Genomic DNA, 10,429 nt, shown 5'->3' with positions numbered 1-10,429 from the left:
ACACACACACACACACACACACACACACACACACACACACACACACACGAAACATGAGAGTGTTAGACAGTAAGTGTCTGCGGGGGCTCTAATTGCTTGCAGGCATGCTGGAAGCTCTAAGGATGAGTCAGGAAAGAGATGTGTGTGAGTGGGACACCTGTTGTCTGGTGTGTGTCTATCTCTCTGGGGAGGTGATGGAATTGATAAATGCTTGATACACTATACAGTACCAGTCAAAAGTTTGGACAAACCTACTCATTCAAAGGTTTAATATGATACAATTTTTATTTCACCTTTATTTAACCAGGTAGGCTAGTTGAGAACAAGTTCTCATTTGCAACTGCGACCTGGTCAAGATATAGCCAAGCAGTTCGACACATACAACAACACAGAGTTACACATGGAATAAACAAACATACAATCAATAATACAGTAGAAAAAATATATATACAGCATGTGCAAATGAGGTAGGATAAGAGAGGTAAGGCAATAAATATGCCATGGTGGTGAAGTAATTATAATATAGCAACTAAACACTGGAATGGTAGAATGTGCAGAAAATGAATGTGCAAGTAGAGATACTGGGGTGCAAAGAAACCAAATAAATAAATACATACAGTATGGGGATGAGGTAGTTGGACGGGCTATTTACAGATGGGCTATGTACAGGTGCAGGGATCTGTGAGCTGCTCTGACACCTGGTGCTTAAAGCTTGTGAGGGAGATAAGAGTCTCCAGCTTTAGTGATTTTTTGTATGTATATGGACATCCCTTCAAATGAGTGGATTCGTCTGTTTCAGCCACACCCGTTGCTGACAGGTGTATAAAATCGAGCACACAGCCATGCAATCTCCACATACAGACATTGGCAGTAGAATGGCCCATACTGAAGAGTTCAGTGAATTTTAACGTGGCACCGTCATAGGATGCCATCTTTTTAACAAGTCAGTTCGTAAAATATATGCCATGCTAGAGCTGCCCCAGTCAACTGTTAGTTCTGTTATTGTGAAGTGGAAACATCTAGGAGCAACAAGTACCAAAGCGAGTGCTGAAGTGTTTGTTTTGGCTGGAGTGGTGTAAAGCTCACCGCCATTGGACTCTGGAGCAGTGGAAACGCTTTCTTTGGATTAATGAATCACGCTTCACCATCTGGCAGTCCGGCCGACGAATCTGGATTTGGCGGATGCCAGTAGAACGCTATCTGCCCCATGCATAGGGCCAACTGTAAAGTTTGGCGGAGGAGGAATAATGGTCTGGGGCACAGGAGGTTGGTGACACTTTAATTGGGGAGAACGGGCTCGAAGTGTAATGATATCCAATACATCAAGCACATAGGTTCCATATGTTTGATGCCATTCTATTCCAGCCATTATTATGAGCCGTCCTCCCCTCAGCAGCCTCCACTGGTCTGGGGCAGTTTTTCATGGTTCGGGTTAGGCCCCTTAGTTCCAGTGAAGGGAATTCTTAACACTACAGCATACAATGACATTCTGGATGATTCTGTGCTTCCAACTTTGTGGCAACAGTTTGCTGAAGGCCCTTTCCTGTTTCAGCATGTGTTACAGGTCCCAGTTTAGGGACTGGTGCAGTAGATAAAAATGAATTTAACACAGGATAAATGATGGAACAGGAGAACGTGGCTTCTCTTTCAAAGATTCTCAATTATTTTATTATTATTATATATATATTATATAAACATATAAAAAAATACATACATTTACACATAAAAAATATTAAATTCCAATTCAATTCACATCCTAAAATTCTTTGCATTTATACCCCAAACACATTTATTCTTAACTTGAATTCACCTGTTTAGGTTATAATGATGTAGTTGGCTGTTGCCCACTATAGCCCCATAGGAGACTCTAAATCATGAAAGCCTTTAAAGACTGGTATAATTTATTTGAAGTTACTTCATACCCATGCTCAAAATACATTCACCCAGTGTACGAAGGGCTGATAGAAAGACCAGACTATTACAAATGACATTAATGCTAATTATTGGAAAATTACTGAACAAGCTAGCAAAAACCTAGCAAGCTAGCAACCAACTGACCGGAGTTAGCAAACAGCTAACAGGAGTTAGCCAAAAGCTAGAGGCTTTTCTAACATTTACAGCACAACAATTAAAAAGTTCTTAAACATCACAGTTACAACATTATGTTCTCTAAACCCTTAGGATATTGTCAGGAGTGTCTTTTTCAAAAATATAAATGGTCATGAGTTAACTTAGTTTTTTCCTAGATCAAAGGAAAGCACCGCCATCATTAGATTTTACACTCGACATGCGTTTTCTGTATAGTACACAGTTTTACAATTACTATGTTTTTCACAACCATTACATTCACTTCATCAGGCAAGTTACAAAACTATATTTTTGTATTCAGCATAATTTTGCACTAAAACTGACCTGTAACACAGGATTAATGATGAAACAGGAGAAAGTGGCTCCTCTTTCTAAGGTTCTCTCAATTATGAGAACACACAGGTGCAGGATCACATATAGTCCCAGTGTGAAGTGAACACGTGTCACTGTCCCCTACTGGCCAACAGTAGAATAAATGTATCGCAATGGCAAAACCTTGGAGGACTGACATTTCAGTAAAAGGATTCTTCCCCAATACAAAGGAACAATACATAAACACAAATGTGACCATACATTTTGTGTGCATCACACATGACAATTCCCTCGTGCACAAAGCAAGGTCCATACAGAAATGGTTAGTCGAGATCGGTGTGGAAGAACTTGAGAACTTGACACAAATGTGGGAAGCATTGGAGTCAACATGGGCCAGTGTCCCTGTGGAACACCTTCGACACCTTGTAGAGTCCATGCCCTGACGAAATTAGGTTGTTCTGAGGGCAAAAGGGTGCAACTCAATATATTAGGAAAGTGTTTGGTATACTCATTGTATTTGTGTGTGTGTGTGTGTGTGTGTGTGTGTGTGTGTGTGTGTGTGTGTGTGTGTGTGTGTGTGTGTGTGTGTGTGTGTGTGTGTGTGTGTGTGTGTGTGTGTGTGTGTGTGTGTGTGTGTGTGTGTGTGTGTGTGTGTGTGTGTGTGTGAGAGAGAGAGAGAGAGATAGCCAGCACTGCTGGTGAGCAGTGGGAAGAGCACCAGTTTGTTTCCAGCTCAGTAGAGCATAATTAATCTGGAGTTAAGAGCAAAGGAGCCTGGGAACCTGCCTACTCCAGACCCAGCAGTCGAGAAGCAGTTCAAACCTCACAGTGAAGCCTGACCCTGACCTGACCAGCGGTCAGACTGCAAACACAGTGGATCTGTTCTGACAAAATTGGGTTTGGGCTGCAGTGGAGGGGTGTGAGAAAATGTGTGACAGTTTCAATAAATTAGCGTATCATAATGAAGTGGGATATGGACCAATGCACTGAGTCAAAAGGCCGCTACACAGACACACAATCCCTTTGGAAATGAAGCCATAGATTTAGAGTACTGTGATTGTGACACTGCCCATTGCTGTGTTGAATATGTAGGTGTTGGGCAATGCAGAATCATTCACCATGTAAAGGGGATAGCGGATCAGTTGAGACTGGGATGCAGTCCTAGTCTGGATCAAGACATTTATCCACTGCTAATCCAGACTTCACTGCTGCAAGGAGTATGTTTATCCATTTATCGTACGTGCAAAGATGTGTGTGTACATTCACACACTATGAACGTGTGTGTGTGTGAGAAACCCAGCGAACCCAGGGCTCTCACCACATTCTTGGCATTGTGTCTCAGCGCTCCATTACACCACAGACACTTCTTTATTAAGTCATCTCTCTCCCTCTTTCTCTTTTCTTGATCTTTCTGTCTACTCTCAGCTCAGTGCAAATAACTTACCCATGGCCTATCGCAAGATGAGGGGGTGGTGTGTGTGTGTGTGTGTGTGTGTGTGTGTGTGTGTGTGTGTGTGTGTGTGTGTGTGTGTGTGTGTGTGTGTGTGTGTGTGTGTGTGTGTGTGTGTGTGTGTGTGTGTGTGTGTGTGTGTGTGTGTGTGTGTGTGAGAGATATGTGTTGAATGGGTATAAACCAATTATGTACAGTACCAGTCAAAATCTGGACACACCTACTCATTCCAGGTTTTTACTATGTTCTACATTGTATAATAGTAAAGACATCAAAACTATGAAATAATACAAATGGAATAAAGTAGTAACCAAAAAAGTGTTAAACAAATCAAAATATATTTTATATTTGAGATTCTTAAAAGTAGCCAGCCTTTGCCCTGATGACAGTTTTGCACACTCTTGGCATTATCTCAACATACTTCTCACCTGGAATGCATTTCAATCAACAGCTGTACCTTGTTGAAAGTACATTTTTGGAATGTCCTTCTTAATTAATGAGTTTGAGTCAATCAGTTGTGTTGTGACAAGGTAGGGGTGGTATACAGACGATAACCCTATTTGGTAAAAGTCCATATTATGGCAAGAACAGCTCAAATAAGCAAAGAGAAACGACAGTCCATCATTTCTTTAAGACATTAAGGTCAGTCAATGCAGAACATTTCAAGAACTTTGAAAGTTTCTTTAAGTGCAGTCGCATAAACCATCAAGCGCTATGATGAAACTGACTCTCATGAGGACAGCCACAGGAAAGGAAGACCCACAGTTACCTCTGCTGCAGAAGACAAGTTCATTAGAGTTAACTGCAGCCTCAGAAATTGCATCCCAAATAAATGCTTCACAGAGTTCAAGTAACAGACACATCTCAACATCAACTGCTCAGAGGAGACTGTGAATCTGGCCTTCATGGTTGAATTGCTGCAAAGAAACCACTACTAAAGGACACCAATAAGAAGAAAAGATTTGCTTTGGCCAAGAAACACGAGCAATGGACATTAGAGCAGTGGAAATTTGTTCTGACACGGTCAGTGATTTATTTAGAATTCAATTTAACCTGTCACGTTTGTCGTAAGAACTATCGGACCAAGGTGCAGCGCGATATGGTTTCCACATGTTTATTAACGGAAACGCACAAAAACAATAACGAATGACCGAAACGTGACGACAATGAGTGCTCACAGGCAACTACACATAAACAAGATCCCACAAACACAGGTGGGAAAAATAACTACTTAAATTTGATCCCCAATTAGAGACAATGATACCAGCTGCCTCTAATTGGGAATCATACAAAACACCAACATAGAAAAAGAAACTAGAACACAACATAGACATAGATATACAAGATCACCCCCTAGTCACGCCCTGACCTACTACACCATAGAGAAACAATGGCTCTCTATGGTCAGGGTGTGACATAACCAGCACGGCTACCACAGCATTCTGCAGTGTTACGCCATCCCACCTGGCTTGTGCTTAGTGTGACTAATATCATTTGTTTTTCAAAAGGACAATGACTTAACACACCTCCAGGCTGTGTAAGGGCTATCTGACCAAGAAGGAGAGTGATGGAGTACTGCATCAGGTTACTACATGATTCCATATGTGTTATTGCATAGTTTTGATGTATTCACTATTATTCTACAATGTATAAAATAGTAAAAAATAAAGAGAAACCCTTGAATGAGTAGGTGTGTCCAAACATTGGACTGGTACTGTATATAAACTCTGCATTGCCAATGCTATGTATTAGCCACTAAGAGGCTATGAAGCCACTGTTTGGCCATATTGTCACTCCCCAGTAGGAGCAGTCCTCCAAAGGAATTAATGGAATTCTACAGTATTTCAAAGACAGAATTACATGTATTTAAGTATGTTTGTTGTTGTAGGTGGATAATAACAGTATTCTCAACAAAATAAACTTTAAGGAAAATCTTTCTATATATTTGTTTATTTTCATTATTTATTTATTTATTTATTTATTTATTTATTCATTTATTTATTTTCATTTTTATCTCACTTAATATCATTTCAAAGTATGCATTAAGGTGTCTGTAATATAATAAATGTGTCAAAAACTAATGTAGACATTAATAAATGCATTTCTATAGCTTCCAAAATCTTTTTTTTTTTTACATTGGAGGAGTACCAAGATGGCTGCGTGGTGGTTTCAATACAGCCCCCCTGTCAGTCATCCAGGGTTTAAACACATCATTGGTATAAATCAGACGATTGCGTGGCCCAACGCCAACCAATCAGATGCTGTTTCTCTCTGATTTTATTTGGCCCTCCAAGTTTTCCGAGAGTTTATTTTCATGTTTGTTCATAAAATACTGTAAAAACACCAACAAATCAGCTTCAAGTGATTTTAAATGTGGAAATATGTTCTAAACTATTCCCACACATAATAGATACATATACGTGATCGTATACAAAGGTTTGAAATGATGATGTTTTAGTCAAATGTTATATCTGTTTGGGCAGTCAAATTGCAGTCTAAAAAATGATTTGTAATTATGTTACGGCCCAGTGACCAAAAATCGGCCTGCAGCTTAATCTAGTTGATGATCCCTGCTATGGAGGCATCGTATTCCACCCCGTTCCCACCTTTTGTCCCTCAGGATTAGTTCCTTGGCAACGCTGGTCGCCTGGGAGGTGAGGTTCCCAGAGGAGTGGGACCACAGCCTACCAACTCCAACATCAGGGCGGTGGGGGGTGACAAAGCCTTCTGTGGGTGTAATAGGGAGACATATGTTGAAAGTGTTTGAGCATTAGTGTGTTTCAGTATGACTGTGTGTGAGTACATGCTCATGTGCATGTAGAGTATGCAGAAAATAAACATGAGCTGCACCTGTGTATATGTTTGTGTATGTGTTTGTGAGAGAGTGTATATACACAGGAAAAGTCACCCCACTCTGTCTCTTTGTGTTCTCTGGCTGCAGTCAGGGCCATGGGGAGGACAAGGGAGGGAGGGAGGGAGGTAGGTAGCTGGAAGGTAGGAGGATGAGTGAGGGCGCTGTAGTCTCCAGTCTCCACTGAGGCAGTGGCACCTGATTCCTGCCCGAGGCAATTACACTAAACAAACAGAACCTGGGAAACAGTAAGGTTCTGGTGCCCTGGCGGAAGTCATGGAAATAGCTGGGTAGAGAACACAAAGCAGGATTTATGAGAACTGTTTTACCTACTGGGCCTTAAAGGAGTAGTTCACTATTTTACAACTTGATATTAGATGGTTCATCACACTGAAAGTAGTCTATGGACCAGGAGAAACTGTAATCCATGGTTCAGTTCTCTTTAAGTAGTCAATACAAACTTCAGCTAACTTTAGTCACCACAATCTAACACTGAATGGAAGTGATGGGGACATGTGAGCATACTTCTCTTCCTCCTTTCTGTTGCATCCACTCTGCTCTCTTTCCGGTCCCAAATCCTTCTTTCATGACATCTCAGACAGACAGTAGGCCTAAACTGGTAAATGCAATTAAATAAACCAAAAGTTCTTTATCACAAGTAACGTGCAGTTTGTGAGCTCATCAAACAATTCTCCAGTTGGAGAATGAGAATGCTATGAATGTATATTATATTGAATGAATTATCAACATTTACAGAATCCAACATTCTAAATTAATGGGGGGATATTTTGTGATTAACACTAACTTCATTGATGAATATGTATTTCACGGGGCATTGATAAACATTGACAAACAATTGGCACAATGAAACAAAGAGCGCGCACAAATAGGTGGGAGTCAGTGAGGAATAGCGGAGAGAGAGAAGTGCCCATCTTCGCCACACACCCTTCCCCTTTTTTATCCAAGCCCGAGGAAAGGGTCAGAGCACACCCTCCCCTCTCCAGTCTCCGGCAAAAAGCTCTGTCATAATCAATTGTGTCAGTCAATGTCGGGATGAACACACCTCACACACCCCATCATAGGGCAGACATTCCTGCAGAGTGCCCCCCATAGGAACAGTAGAGGAGCAGGATAGTTAGGCATCCAGCACTGTTTCCTCACCAGAGCCTGGTAATCTTGAACCTGCCCATATAAATCAAAATCTAATATTACAGTCGGACTCATATCACGTTATTCACGTCGCAGAGACAACAAGTGTTTTTTCCCGCTTTTTATGGAAACCAAAAGGAGTAATACCTAACCGCCCCAGTGGCTTTCCATAGCCCCCTACACACACCGCAGCGCGCTCTGTCCATTGTGCTGACACAGGGCAGCGGAGATACCGATTGTTTTGGGCCGCCAACCTGTCACTCAATCATTTTACATGTTTTTCTATGTTTATATAGGGACAAAAAACTAAAACTGAGAGGGCACAAGCTTGAATTGGGGGGGGGGCTAAGCCTCCTTTAGGCCCCTCGTGGAACTGGGTACAGCATAAAGTAGAGAATCTTGCACAAGTTACAGAAGCTTCAGGACCTTTAGCTGCCGAGAAGAAAGGTCCAGAACAGTCAGATTCAAGCAGTCACTACGTAATTTGTGCAGCAGGACTGCCATAAATTAGGATTTCAAATACAAAATGGACAAGTATTTTCTTATTATGGTATAAAAGGTCAGCCATTTTGGTAAGGGATTTGGTCAACCTTGGTGCCAGTGCTGTGATAAGATATTGTGTAAAACAATGAATTTGAAGATTATCTGCACTGTTTGCTCGCTAGCTAGCCAGACAGTTTTAAAGGAATCATTTCATTATTTTTTTCAAAATAAATAAAGTGCAGCAGGTTTATACAGGAAACCCGAGTGATAGCATCAGGTGATATTGCACCGATTAGAGTCATCACACAACCTTAATATGTCAGTCTATTAGTTGACCAGGTTTGCACACACTGATGGCTGAAATCCGCAAGCTATGTGCTAGTAGTCTTGGTGATATCCTGTTACATGTGTTATTCGCTATGCATGTCTGTTTTCTGCTTTTTCACCACCCAACCCAGCCTCCATCTGCTTGGGCTCAGCTTTGTTCGGTCAGGGGGATTGGCATACCATGTTCTCTGCCTGTTATTATTACATTTTACATGATGTATGCTCTGGCAGTGAGCTACCCCTGAAGGAGCAGAGCCTAGCGCCAAGACTAATGTACAGCATGTAACCTTCGAATAACTGGTTAAGCGAATATGTGGCGTTTTCTGTATGAATATGTCAACATTCCATTCAAACAATACAGTCAATCCACAGCCATACACTGTCTGAAGTCAGTTGATGATAGGACTTATGACATATAATAACACTCACAGCTTTCCAAGGAAACATAAATGTATACATTTATGGTCTGTTTACATATATTTTAGAGGCTATTTATACAGAAAATTGATATAAAACCCTTATAAACTGTATTTATAATTGTTTGACAGTATTTTATGTTGACAATAATTCTATTACACAATTTCTCATATATCACATGCCTTACTTTTATTTTCTGAATAAGTAAAATCCGGAAAGAATCACCTGCTATTCATTCCAATTGGACTGGTTTAGGTTTCTCCCTGACCACAACGGCTGCGATTTTCAGACCATTGTTGAACTTTAAAGGGTTCGGAATTAGGATCTCTATGGCGACTGCTTTGTACCCGGTCTGGAACGCGGCCTCCTTTTGGGGGAGCAACCAGCAGTTGCTGTGACTAAACGTAACTAAGGAGATTTGTTTACACTGGCAACTGGGCCTGCTTAGCAGCTGTCCCCTTCTTTATTTTATAGAAATAAAAGTATTTACTTTTCAGTGAAACAGACTGTATATATGCAATGGAATCCAAGACGTTATTCTACTCTCTAGACCTCGTTTCTGGCAACGGTTTAACTTTGAGCAGTGAGCAAAAAGCTGCCCTGCAGACTTCTCTGGTCATCCTGAGGAACTATTTACAAATTCTGGGCATACAGGGTGACTATTTCATTGCACAAGGGGTCTCAGATGATGAGATGAGTCATAAAAATAGCCTTTTCATGTAAGGGGTGCAAAGGAAATAGTTTAGAACCTCTTTCACCACAATATTTATAGCCAGCTTGCTTTTAGCAAGTCTCTCTTGTGGCTTTGGGGTTGTGATCCCTTCTCCTTTTCAGATGTTCTCTCTTGATCTACATATCTCTCTCTCTCTCCTTTCTCTGTGTGTCCTGTTGTACACATGTGATTGTATCCTCTCCCCACTCCAGTTTCAACTGTGTGGACTGGCACCGGACTGGCACTCAACTGTGTGGACTGGCACCGGACTGGCACTCAACTGTGTGGACTGGCACCGGACTGGCACTCAACTGTGTGGACTGGCACCGGACTGGCACTCAACTGTGTGAACTGGCACCGGACTGGCACTCAACTGTGTGGACTGGCACCGGACTGGCACTCAACTGTGTGGACTGGCACCGGACTGGCACTCAACTGTGTGGACTGGCACCGGACTGGCACTCAACTGTGTGGACTGGCACCGGCTTCCCCCTGCCGCACTGAGGCAATGCTAGCGGAGGTTTCTTCTGCAGCAAAAGGTCGCTACGTGGGAGACACCTCACATAAGTATGAGCACACAGAGACAAGGGGGACAGAGACAAGGGGGGGGGGCGAGGCTATGGAGGAGGACGTCATGGTG

The 10,429-nt window shown here is 41.8% G+C and overlaps 1 pseudogene; it reads left to right on the top strand.

The window, feature by feature from the left end:
* The first annotated feature begins 9,596 nt into the window (after positions 1 to 9,596).
* The window catches only part of LOC123990357, a 1,592-nt pseudogene continuing 759 nt past the window's right edge, over positions 9,597 to 10,429 (top strand).

The sequence above is a fragment of the Oncorhynchus gorbuscha genome, linkage group LG12 (genome assembly GCF_021184085.1).
Source record: "Oncorhynchus gorbuscha isolate QuinsamMale2020 ecotype Even-year linkage group LG12, OgorEven_v1.0, whole genome shotgun sequence".
NCBI classification, from domain to species: domain Eukaryota; kingdom Metazoa; phylum Chordata; class Actinopteri; order Salmoniformes; family Salmonidae; genus Oncorhynchus; species Oncorhynchus gorbuscha.
The sequence above is the reverse complement of the archived record's forward strand: the minus strand, read 5'-3'. Positions and strand labels throughout refer to the sequence as shown.